Source organism: Anomaloglossus baeobatrachus, chromosome 5 (genome assembly GCF_048569485.1).
Source record: "Anomaloglossus baeobatrachus isolate aAnoBae1 chromosome 5, aAnoBae1.hap1, whole genome shotgun sequence".
Taxonomy (NCBI): Eukaryota; Metazoa; Chordata; class Amphibia; order Anura; family Aromobatidae; genus Anomaloglossus; species Anomaloglossus baeobatrachus.
In genome coordinates this window covers 308,715,855-308,728,130 of record NC_134357.1, presented here as the reverse complement: position 1 = coordinate 308,728,130, position 12,276 = coordinate 308,715,855, and positions in this window count along the sequence as shown.

The following is a 12,276-nucleotide window of genomic DNA, read 5'->3' as shown; positions in this document are numbered from 1 at the left end:
AAAATGATCTCATTGAAAAAAAAGATGCAGAAACAAAGCATACTAGATATACCACCTATCCTTATTGGTGCACAATGGGCTCAATTTCATTACGTAATCTAGTAATATGTAATGTAGCAGAGCTGGAATCTTTGTGGGACCTCGTGAGGATTGTGTTGAAATTGGCTGTATTGGTGGTTCTTAAAGGGGAGAAAGAAGGAGGGTTTTTGTATTTTATTTCAAATAAAAGATTTTTTCTGTGTTTCGTATTTTATTTCTTTTCACTTACAGATTAGTAATGGGGGGGGGGTCTCACAGATACCTCCCACTACTAATCTAGGTCTTAGTGGCAGCTGTGAGCTGTCATTAACCCCTTACGATTCTGATTGTCACCCGCAACAATAAGCTCATAAGCTCATGGCTGACTGCTACCTCATTCTCTTATGTTTCTCCATGATGGCCCCATCCTGGTACATGTCCCCATCATGACCACATCATGGTGCATGACCCCATCATAGCTATATCCTGGTATATATGTCCTTATCATGGCCCATTCTGGCATATGTTCACATCCTGGCCCTATCCTGGTATATGTCCACATCCTGGCCCCATCCTGATATATATGTCTCCATTCTGGTATATATGTCCCCATCATGGCCCCCATACTGGTATAGATGTCCCCATAATGGCACCAACATGGTATAGTTGTCCCCATAATGGCCTCATCCTGGTATACATGTCCTCATAATGGCCGCATCGTGGTATAGATGTCCCCATAATGGCCACATCCTGGTATACATGTCCCCATAATGGAGGAGGTCCCCAGTGTCCTCCGATGATGGCATGCTGCAACATCACTGTCATGCACAACGCGCCCACTTACAGTACAGTCAGCTGCCTTGTGCCGGCATATTCTCTGCTCCCCATGCCCTGGATTATTATGGGGATGGGGAGCAGTGAATATTCAAAGCCTTAAACGGCGGCTGGCACATCGCAATGCAGGGACCCAATGGGTTTCTGTGCTGCGATGTGTTTCAGCTGGATGCACACCCTCGGATGCACATTCAGCTGAAACAGGTGCACTGGTGTGGCACCCCAGGGTTCGGTTGCCACAGATATACCTGGAGCAGGGAAGGATCTCCACATCAGGTAATCCCGCAAATAATACCTTCCACTCTAGGTCTGGAAGGGGAGCGCTACAATTCGAGCTCGGGCGAGGTCCCTTTTAAATCCAGGTCTGGAGGCGGAGTCTGGCAGTTGAGTCTGGAGAGGGCTGTGCTAAGCCCGTACGAGTAAACTGTGAGACAGACTGAGGTATCCAGGAGTGAGGCAAAAGAGGAGTGATCGGGGAGGTGGAGCCAGACTGGTTCATCCCCAAGGAACAGCGCTGACTACCGGACATCGGCGTCCGAGATTGTGAGGGATCTAATCTGCCCAACAATAAAGACCAGTGGCCAGGGAAACTACAGATCTCCTGGCCACAGCAGCACCTGAAGGAAAGCCGCTTCACAGGGCTTAGGGACCGCAGTGAGTACAGCAATACCCCTTAGAGGAAGTCCCGCCGCCTGCCATACAGGTGAAGAGAGAAAGAGAGGGTCAAGGTATAGCTCTAGGCAGCCTTGGACCAAGGAGAGACACAGCACAGCAGGGAGGCCTCACAACTCACCTGGTGCAGAGATCCTGAACTGTTCCCAGATCACCAAAAATTGTCACATTAGAACTTGTACCCTGAATAATACCTGCAAGAAAAACCTGGTCAGAGTTAATTAATTTGTGTGACATACTTTCAGGGTCGGTCTGGCCCACCGGGGTAGCGGGGAATCCCCCGGTAGGCCCTGGGCCCTCAGGGGCCCCCGTGCATTATATAGTGCGGGACGGCTGTACAGGGCCGCGGGGCTGCCTGTGTGTCAGAGCCGGCATTTATTGGTGGGCAGACTGGGCAGCTCATACAGGGCCCGCACGCTCTGAGTGTCCCCCAGCCTTCAGTCATAAACTTCAGTGATCACACAAGTTCTGTACGATCACTGATGTTTCCGCAGTTGCAGGACCTTTAGTGACATCACGTGTGTCATGTGACTCACCAAAGGTCCTACCGGTGCACTGTGGGAGTCCCCAGGCCTGCACCAATGAGGTGTGCAGGACCTGGAGACCGCGCCGGTATTCAAATGTATGCGCGTCATTCAGACATGCTTACATTTGTACAGTGCGGCCGGAGACAGGAGGGAGAGCAGTGCTGCTCCGCCCCGCACCGCGACGGGACATCATCACCGGAGCCAAGGCTGCAGAGGAGGAGGACGCCACAGGACTGAGGCAGAGGAGCGAGCCTCAGTCCTGCACCGACATGCATCATCTCCGGGGCCGCAGCTGCAGGGATGAAGAGGAGGATGTGCAGGCACAGGTAAGCGCTCCAGAGGAGCCGAAGATGTACAGTAATTTTACATGGGCTGTGGTGGGGGAGGAGCAGTGTTATTTTACAAGGGGCATTAAGAAGCTGTGGGGGACATAATAGGGCAGTGGGGGACATTATAAGGCAGTGGGGGACACTATAGGGCAGTGGAAGACATTATAAGGCAGTGGGGGACATAATAGGGCAGTGGGGGATATTAAAAGGCAATAAGGCAGTGGGGGACATTGTAGGGCGGTGGGGGACACTATAGGGCAGTGGAAGACATTATAAGGCAGTGGGGGACATTATAGGGCAGTGGAAGACATTATAAGGCAGTGGGGGACATTATAAAGCAGTGGGGGACATAATAGGGCAGTGGGGGATATTATATAACAATGGGGGACATTATAAAGTAGTGGGGGACATTATAGGGCAGTGGCGGATATTATAGGGCAGTGGGGGACATAATAGGGCAGCTGGGGATATTATAAGTCAGTGGGGACATTATAAGGCAGTGGAAGACATTATAAGGCAGTGGGGGGCACTATAGGGCAGTGGAGAGCATTATGAAGCAAATTGGGACATAACAAGGCAGTGGGGGACATTATAAGGCAGTGGGGGACATTATGAAGCAAATTGGGACATTATAAGGCAGTGGGGGAAATTATAGGGCGGCGGGGGACACTATAGGGCAGTGGGGACATTATAAAGCAGTGGGGGACATAATAGGGCAGTGGAAGACATTATAAGGCAGTGGGGACATTATAAAGTAGTGGGGGACATAATAGGGCAATGGGGGATATTATAAGGCAATGTGGGACATTATAAAGCAGTGGCAGACATTATAGGCAGTGGGGGATATAATAGGGCAATGGGGGACATAATATGGCAGAGGGGGATATTATAAGTCAGTGGGGGACATTATAAGGCATTGGGGGGCACTATAGGGCAGTGGGGAACATTATGAAGCAAATTGGGACATAGCAAGGCAGTGGGGGACATTATAAGGCAGTGGGGGACATTATGAAGCAAATTGGGACATTATAAGGCAGTGGGGGACATTATAGGGCAGTGGGGACATTATAAAGCAGTGGGGGACATAATAGGGCAGTGGAAGACATTATAAGGCAGTGGGGACATTATAAAGCAGTGGGGGACATAATAGGGCAGTGGGGGATATTATAAGGCAATGGGGGACATTATAAAGCAGTGGCAGACATTATAGGGCAGTGGGGGACATAATAGGGCAGTGGGGGACATAATATGGCAGTGGGGGATATTATAAGTCAGAGGGGGACATTATAAGGCAGTGGAAGACATTATAAGGCAGTGGCGGGCACTATAGGTCAGTGGGGAACATTATGAAGCAAATTGGGACATAATAAAGCAGTGGGGGACATTATGAAGCAAATTGGGACATTATAGGGCAGTGGGGAATATTATAGGGCAGTGGGGAACATTATAGGGCAGTGGGGGACATTATGAGGCATCAAGAATTGTGGAAGGCAGCATAGTATAATGAGGAGTGGGGAGGGGGGATTTATACAGGGATTTAGTATGGGGGAGATATTATAGAAAGGGCAAATTTTTGGGGTCCATTATGGTAAGGGGCACTTTCTGGGGCTATTTTGGAGAGGAGCAGTGTGGGGAGATATTTGTGCAGGAAGCAATTAGCAAACCCTTCTGATTCCACTTGTTCCCCCAGATATTATTAAATAAAAGGGGCCAGAATGAGGGTCATATATTATTAGTTTATGGTGGCAGGTGGGGCATAATTACTGTAGGGGCAAATTAGGGGACATTATTACTGATGAAATATAAGTTAATTTTGAGGATACTGTCTCCAAATGGGGGAACAAGAGTCTGACATAGTGTAGAAATTGGGGAAATAGTGAGGAATGTGCTCTGGGAGTGATCGGCTATAGGTGACTGTTATTTTCTGCAGAGTCGCGTCATGGCAGGAAGAAGTGATGGCTGTCAGCACCGGATGAAAAAAAAATGCAGAATAAAAATGTAACAGTAGGGGAATAGAAGAGGGTTCAATTAGAAGGACAATGACCCAAAACACACTTCAAAAAGCACTAGAAAATGGTTTGAGAGAAAGCACTGGAGTCTACTAAAGTGGCCAGCAATGAGTCCAGACCTGAACCCCATAGAACACCTGTGGAGGGATCTCAAAATGGCAGTTTGGAGAAGGCACCCTTCAAATCTCAGGGACCTGGAGCAGTTTGCCAAAGAAGAATGGTCTAACATTCCTGCAGAGCTTTGTAAGAAACTCATTGATGGTTACCGGAAGCGGTTGTTCGCAGTGATTTTGGCTAAAGGTTGTGCAACCAAGTATTAGGGTAAGGGTGCCAATACTTTTGTCTGGCCCATTTTTAGAGTTGTGTGAAATGATCAAGGATTTGATTTTTGTTTCATTCTCTTTTGCGGTTTTTCATTGCAAGCAAAATAAATGAAGATAATAATACTAAAGAATTTGTGATTGCAATCATTTTCAAGAAGAAACAGCATTATGTGACAGAATTGCAGGGGTGCCCAATAGTTTTGGCCAGCACTGTATATACCCATGTGTATATGTCTTTGGATGTACATCTGTGAATTTTTGTCCTGATGAAGGAGCTGTGCCTCCGAAACGCGTAAAAATAAAGATCACATGCTGCAGATACTTCAGTTTCTTTTTCACAGCAGCACAGTTTTTAACCCTTTCCTTTCCAGCATCAATTTGATAAAAGTAAATGGAGAGAGATATTTGTGCGCTGCCACCTCTTCATGACCACAGTGTAAAAGAAGCCTTGTTGGAGAGATGGTGTGACATGTGATATCTACATGTTGTCAGATATGAATGTCCCTTATACTCATTTTTAGTACTGATTTATGTTAGATCAGAAAAAAAGAAAATATTTTTGGTGGTCAAATTTCATATTTTAACATCAACAATCTGACAATCACTAACACCAAAGAAATTAAATGCAATTGATTTATTATATACCATATTTTTCATTTTATAAGACGCACTGGATTATAAGACACATCCCAAATTTGAAGGAAGAAAATAGGAAAAAAAATATTTTTACTGTTAAAATAAGGGCCTGTCTTATAATCCTAGTGCCTCTTATATTAGCTCACCAGGGGGGAGCGGCAGTGGTGGAGTGGCCCAGGAAGGTCACAGGAGGCAGGGTAGGCAATGCTGCGGGCTCAGAGGAGGGGGTATTGTGGCTCAGGAGGGTCGGCGATGCTGCGGGCTTGTAGTAGGGGGTGTCATGGCTCAAGAGAGTCAGTGTGTGGAGGGTCGGCGATACTGCAGGCTCGTGGGGTGTCACGGCGGCGGGGGCCATTGATCTGCTTTCAGACTCAAAGAATGGGGTGTCGTGGCTTAAGAGGTTCAGTGGGTGGCAGCGGAGAGTCGGCGATACTGCGGGCTTGTGGGGGTTTTGAAGCGGGGAGTGTCATTGATCTGCCAGTGGACTGCAGGCTCCATTGAGTCGCCGGCAGTTGACGTGATGGACTTCAAGAAAATGGTGGGGCGTGCGCAGATTGCCCTCCATGGCCATTTTCTTGAAGTCCATTGCATCAACCTCCGGCAATTCAAAAGGAGCCCACAGATCAATGGAGCCCGCCACCATGACACCCCATGACCCCGCAACATCATCAACCTTCCTGAGCTGCTCCACTGCAGTGACACCCGCTCCAAGCCTTTTGTATCGCTGACCCTGCGCCACCACTGCTGCCCCAGTAAGCTATATCCGGTTTGTAAGACACACTCCTGTGGCGCCCCAGGACCTGGTCGCCACAACAGTATTGCCCTCCCAAAGGGTTAATGCTGAGCCTGGAGGTAATTGGGAGATCTATTGGCCAGTAAGTTTAACACCCAACGCAGTTCTCCCTCCGGCCAGCAGGGGGAGCTCTGAACCTGGAACTTCAGGGAGCATTGCTTAAGTCTGGCTGGAGGGAGGAAGTAGTGGTTAGTCTGTAGTGAGGAGTGAAAGAGGACAGACGGAGAGTAGTGCTGCCTTGTAGAACTGGGGCCCAGAGCTGGGACAGCTTGGCCCAGTGAAGCAAGAGGTGCAGAGAGGCACAGAGGAGACTCGGACATCGGAGTCTGTGGTTGCCAGGGTATAAAATCCATCCCTGGCAGCCGAATCCGGAGGGCAGGAGAGCTGCAAGCCCCCTGGCCCAGAAGCTATCTGAAGGTACAGCTGCATCCCAAGGGCCCGGTGTGGACTCTGGCAGGGAAGCACCAGAGAGGGCCTGCGCAGTCTACCACACAGAAAAAGGGACGAACCACCAGTCCCAGCAGCAAGAGGGCAATTGCTAACCCGAAGTGCAGTGTCCTAAAACAGCAAAGAAAGATTAGGGAGTAGGCCTCATACTCAACTGGCCAAAGATCACCCCAGGCACTTCCAGGCCGGCCGGACCATCTTTACCATCTGTGACGGTCTCCCTGGACTAAACTTCTGCCGAGTAAAAGAGGAGAAGGTAAAGAGACTACTGTTTGTGCCTGTTTCTTTCATTGCTTGTCGGCCCTGCACCGTGTTAGTCACACAACACCATAGACTTCCACAAGCACCAACTGTGTCCCGGGGCACCGCTCTACCTGTGGGGAGCAGTACCACCATTGCTGCCACTTCATCACCCCGGAGGCCTTACACAGCAGCGGCGGCTTAATAGCCGCATACCACAGGTGGCGTCACGAACACAAACTTAAAGTCATCAGCCAAATAAACTACTGACACCCACCAGGGCCACGGAGCCGGGCCCAGCCACCACTGACTACCACCGGACTAGTCCGGCCCGGCATCGGGTGTCCCATAGCCCTGGGGTGGGCGAGTCAACTTTGGCGTCACGAACAGGATTTCGTGCCCAGTCCCACCGGGTACTGTGCGCCTGCAGGAATTGTGCTTAAAAGACTGTGTACTGTCTGCAAACTGCCGCCGCCATTAGCCCCGCTGAGCACAAGAAGAAGGGGGGCGTGCCTGACAAAGAGCGCGAAGGGAGCGCGCCATCCGAGCAGAGCGCTGTTAACCCCGCGCGACCCAGAAGGAAATTTGAAAAGTGAACGGAGCCTGGTAAGGTTCACTAAGGGGGAGGAAGATGTCCGACTCAGAGGGAGAGCAGGTGGCTGCCATAGCCCGAGACGCCGCAGCACCAGCCGAAGCAATCCCTGTCGCCGTCGCCCCAGCCCCCACTGTAGCGCCGGTAATGCCGATCACCATGCCGTACATCCCGGGAGCAGAATGGCTGCCGCAGTACTCTGGGGAGTCCCATACCTTGAGCGACTTCAGAGAAAGCCTGCACAGCTTGTTCCGGGTGTATCCGCTGACTGAGAGCCAGAAGGTGGGCATATTAATGGGACAGCTAGCCGGCGCAGCCCAGCGTGAAGTGAAGTCCTGGCCTGATACAGATAAAGGGACAGTAACCCAGATATTGGTCAAGCTAAAGAGTACTTTTGACACCCGCACCGCAGCAGAAATAAAGATGAGATTCTTTGGGTGCAAACAACGGGCCACAGACAGCATAAGGGACTATGCCTTAAACTTGCAGGAGGCCCTGAAAGCAGTTAAACAGGTGGACCCAGAGAGTGTACGTGAAGGAGACAAACTCCTAACTGAGCAGTTCATAGAGGGGCTCCTGTCAGATGCCCACAGGACCCAGCTGCGTATCATGGTCCTGCAGAACCCTGCTCTGGACTTTGCAAAGTTTAAGGACCAGGCCATCCGGGTACTGAGAGAATCTACACCGAATGACCCGGTACCCCTCCGGCCTCTTGCTATCACGTACCCCAGGGTGGTGCCTGCAACACGAGCCGCTGCAGGGGCTGAGGCGCAGTCCCTGGATAAGGATCCCACTGCAGAGCTCAGACAGCAGGTCCAGGAGCTGACCAAGACTGTAGCTGCCCTTGCCAAGACCGTGCAGTCTCTACAAGTGACCCCATCGCCTGCAAGAATCTAGTTGGCCTCCAGCCCAGATGACGTCCCATGGATGCGACAGAGGAGGATTCCGCCAACCCGAGGAAAAGACACAGACCGGTATGATTCAACAGGACAACCGATCTGCCGCCGCTGCAGCCAGGCGGGCCACATTGCACGACGCTGTCCTTTAAATGGGCCGAGCCTGGGGCCAGGAGCCAACCCCCAGGTGTAAGGAAGCCCGGCTCAAACCCCAGCCGCAGCAAGTATGTGGGAGGACGACCGGTCCTTCCTATTGTGCGGGATGGGATCCCTTTGAATGCCCTCCTGGATACGGGGTCCCAGGTAACAACCATCCCCTACAAACTGTACAAAAGATATTGGGCTGATTCAGACATTGACCATGGCCCAGATGATGATTTAACAATTGTGGCCAGTAATGGTCAGCCCTTACCTCAAATTGGGTACAAAGAAGTAACCATTAAAGTGGGGTGGGTAGAATTGCCATGTCAGGGGATGATAATTGTAGATATAGATCGCAAAGAATCTGACCCACTGCTAACCATTGGTACAAATGTGATAGAAAATTGTATTGCCGAAGTGATAATTTTGTTGCAACAGGCGTCTGAAACCGCCAGCTCCGGGCAGCAGCGTGCCCTACAGAGGGAGATCAGAGCCCTGATGAGGAGGCAGCAGGTAGAGCTGGCCGGAGGAGAAATTGGCAGTGTGAGGGTAAGTGACCCCCTCCCCATTGCAATACCCCCAAGAAGTGAAATGTTGATATGGTGTCGGGCAGCAATAGGCCTCAAGGGTCAGGATTACCATGCCTTAGTAGAACCGGTGTATTCAGACAGTAGGCCTGGAGTCCTGGTAGCCAGAGGGGTAGCAGACGTCCGCAAGGGGAGAGTGCCCGTCTGTGTCCTGAATTGTGGGGAGGAGGAGGCCAAATTGCCCCGGTACGCCACTGTAGCAAAACTGTACACTGTCAGCAACAATACCATCAAAGCAGTGGAACCCTTGATCCCGTCTGACCAGGCGGAAGACAATGGCTCCAAGGGACAGCTGGAAGACTGGTGCCAAAAATTACATGTGGGCACCGACTCCACCCCCTCACACCAAAAACATGGGGTTTACCGGGTGGTACAGGAGTACGAGCGGGTCTTCAGCAAACACCCCCTAGATTTTGGGCAGGTGAAAGGGGTTAAACATCAAATCCCCACGGGTGATCATCATCCCATTAAAGAGAGATACCGCCCTGTACCCCCCGCACAGTATCAGCGTGCCAAAGAAATGTTACGGGAAATGAAGGAGGCTGGGGTTATCAGAGATAGTTGTAGCCCCTGGGCAGCTCCACTAGTGCTCGTAAAGAAAAAAGATGGTACAATGAGAATGTGTGTAGATTACAGGCAAATTAACCGCATTACACATAAAGATGCTTATCCACTGCCCAGAATAGAGGAGTCCCTAACAGCCTTAAAGTCAGCCAACTATTTCTCCACCTTGGATCTCACCAGTGGGTATTGGCAGGTTCCCGTGGCAGAGGCGGACAGGGAGAAGACTGCATTCACGACACCAATGGGCCTCTGTGAGTTCAACTGTATGCCATTCGGGCTCTGCAACGCCCCAGGGACGTTCCAAAGGTTGATGGAGTGCTGCTTGGGCCACCACAACTTTGAAACCGTGCTGTTGTACCTGGATGACGTCATAGTCTACTCCAAGACTTATGAAGACCACCTGAGGCACTTAGCAGAAGTGCTTGAGTCCTTGTCGAAATATGGCCTGAAGATAAAGCCGTCCAAATGTCACCTCTTGAAGCCAAAGGTACAGTACCTGGGTCATGTGGTCAGCGCAGAAGGTGTGGCACCTGATCCGGAGAAAGTCACCGTAATCAAGGACTGGCCAAGACCCACCACGGTAAAGGAGGTGCGGCAGTTCCTTGGGCTGGTGGGCTACTACCGAAGGTTCATTGATGGTTTCACCAAGATAGCAGCGCCCCTTCAAGATCTCCTGGTGGGCCAGCCAAAGCAGGCTAAGAAGCAGAGCCCTCCATTTGAATGGAGCAGCCAACTAGAAACATCCTTTGTCCGGCTGAAAGGGGCTCTCACGGGAGAAGAAATTCTGGCCTACCCTGACTACAGCCAGCCGTTTGTACTGTATACAGACGCCAGCAATGTGGGACTGGGAGCAGTTCTGTCCCAGGTGCAGGGAGGCAGAGAGAGGGTGATAGCGTACGCCAGTAGGAAGCTTCGGCCCACAGAAAGGAATCCAGAAAACTACAGTTCCTTCAAGCTGGAGTTCCTCGCTATTGTTTGGGCAGTGACTGAACGCTTCAAGCACTATCTGGCATCGGCCAAGTTCACCATCTTCACGGACAACAATCTGTTGACACACCTGGCAACAGCCAAGTTAGGTGCGTTGGAACAGCGATGGATGGCCCGGCTGTCTAACTTTGACTTTACCATCAAGTATCGGGCTGGCAAGAAGAATAACAATGCTGATGCGCTGTCCAGAATGCCTCACTTACCTGAGTCTGGAGAAGACCTGGATGACCTCGAAGAGATAGAGTTACCGGCTTTCCATCACCAAGGTGTTTCCCAGTGTGAGCACGCTGTAGGAGTGAAGCGCTCGAGCCAGCACGAGGTCTCGGTCAACCCATTACTTCACCAAAATTTGTGAAGAGACGCAAAACGGTGACCCGGCCGTGCGATTGGTCAAGGAAAAGCTAGACCAAGCTGAGACCCATCTTGGCCCAGACGCTCCAGAAGAAGCCCAGCAGCTGTGGAAAGAGAGGGGACGACTGTTCACCTACCAAGGCAAGCTCTGCAAGAGATATGTCAACTGGCGAACAAATGAACTTGTCTGGCAGATAGTGGTTCCGCAGAGGGATGCTCCAATGGTCCTAGCAGCTTATCATGATAACGCAGGACACTTCGGGTGGAAGAAGTTGGAGACCCTACTCCGCGATCGGTTCTATTGGGTGCACATGAGAAAGATGATCGAGAAGTGGCGCCGAGACTGTGGCCCGTGTAACCTGAGGCGGAAGGATGATGCCAGCCAGAGGTCTCCCCTACAGCCAATTGTCACGAAGCAGCCCCTGGAGTTGGTGGCCCTGGACCACGTGAAGTTAACACCAAGCCGGTCAGGCTATGTGTACGCCCTCACCATTGTGGACCATTACTCTCGTTTCCTGGTAGTAGTGCCTGTGAAGGACCAGACAGCCAGAACAGCAGCTAGAGCGTTCCAGGCATACTTTTGTCGGCCTCACGGTTATCCGGAAAGGGTATTGACTGATCAAGGTCCTGCATTCGAGGCCGAAGTGTTCCAAGAGTTCTGTAACATGTACGGCTGTAAGAAAATCCGAACCACACCGTACCACCCCCAAACCAATGGATTGTGCGATAAAATGAACCATGTGGTTATTGATATGCTGAAGACTCTACCTCTGGAAGAAAGAAACCAATGGCCAGAGAAGTTGCCAGATCTGGTAGACCTGTACAACCATATCCCAGTAAATTCGACCAACTGCAGCCCCGCTTACCTGATGCGAGCCAGACCTGGCAAGTTGCCTGTAGACTTTGAGATGGGGACTGTGTCACCTGAGGCGGTTCAGGAAATAGAGGATTGGGATACAGAGCGGCAGCAGCGGTACCGTAAGGTCCAGGAATGCGTAGAGAAGAGCCTGTCTCAAGCAAGAACGAGACAGGAGCAGCATTACAATCAAACAGCCCCAGCAACTCCCTTAGCACCTGGAGAACAAGTCCTCAAGAAGAAGCGGAGGACGCATAAATTGGATAATCAGTGGGAAAACGAGCCCTACACCATTGTCCCTTCCAACTTTGACAATAGTAAGGTATGCCTCATAAGCAAGGATGAAGGCAAGACCTATCAAGCAATTTCTCGAGACCGCCTGAAAGCGTGCCCTGAATGGTGCAGAACCCAAAAAGAAGTAGAAGAAGTACAAGAAAGTCCCCAAAGTCAAGAAAAAGAGGAAGAGATGATCCA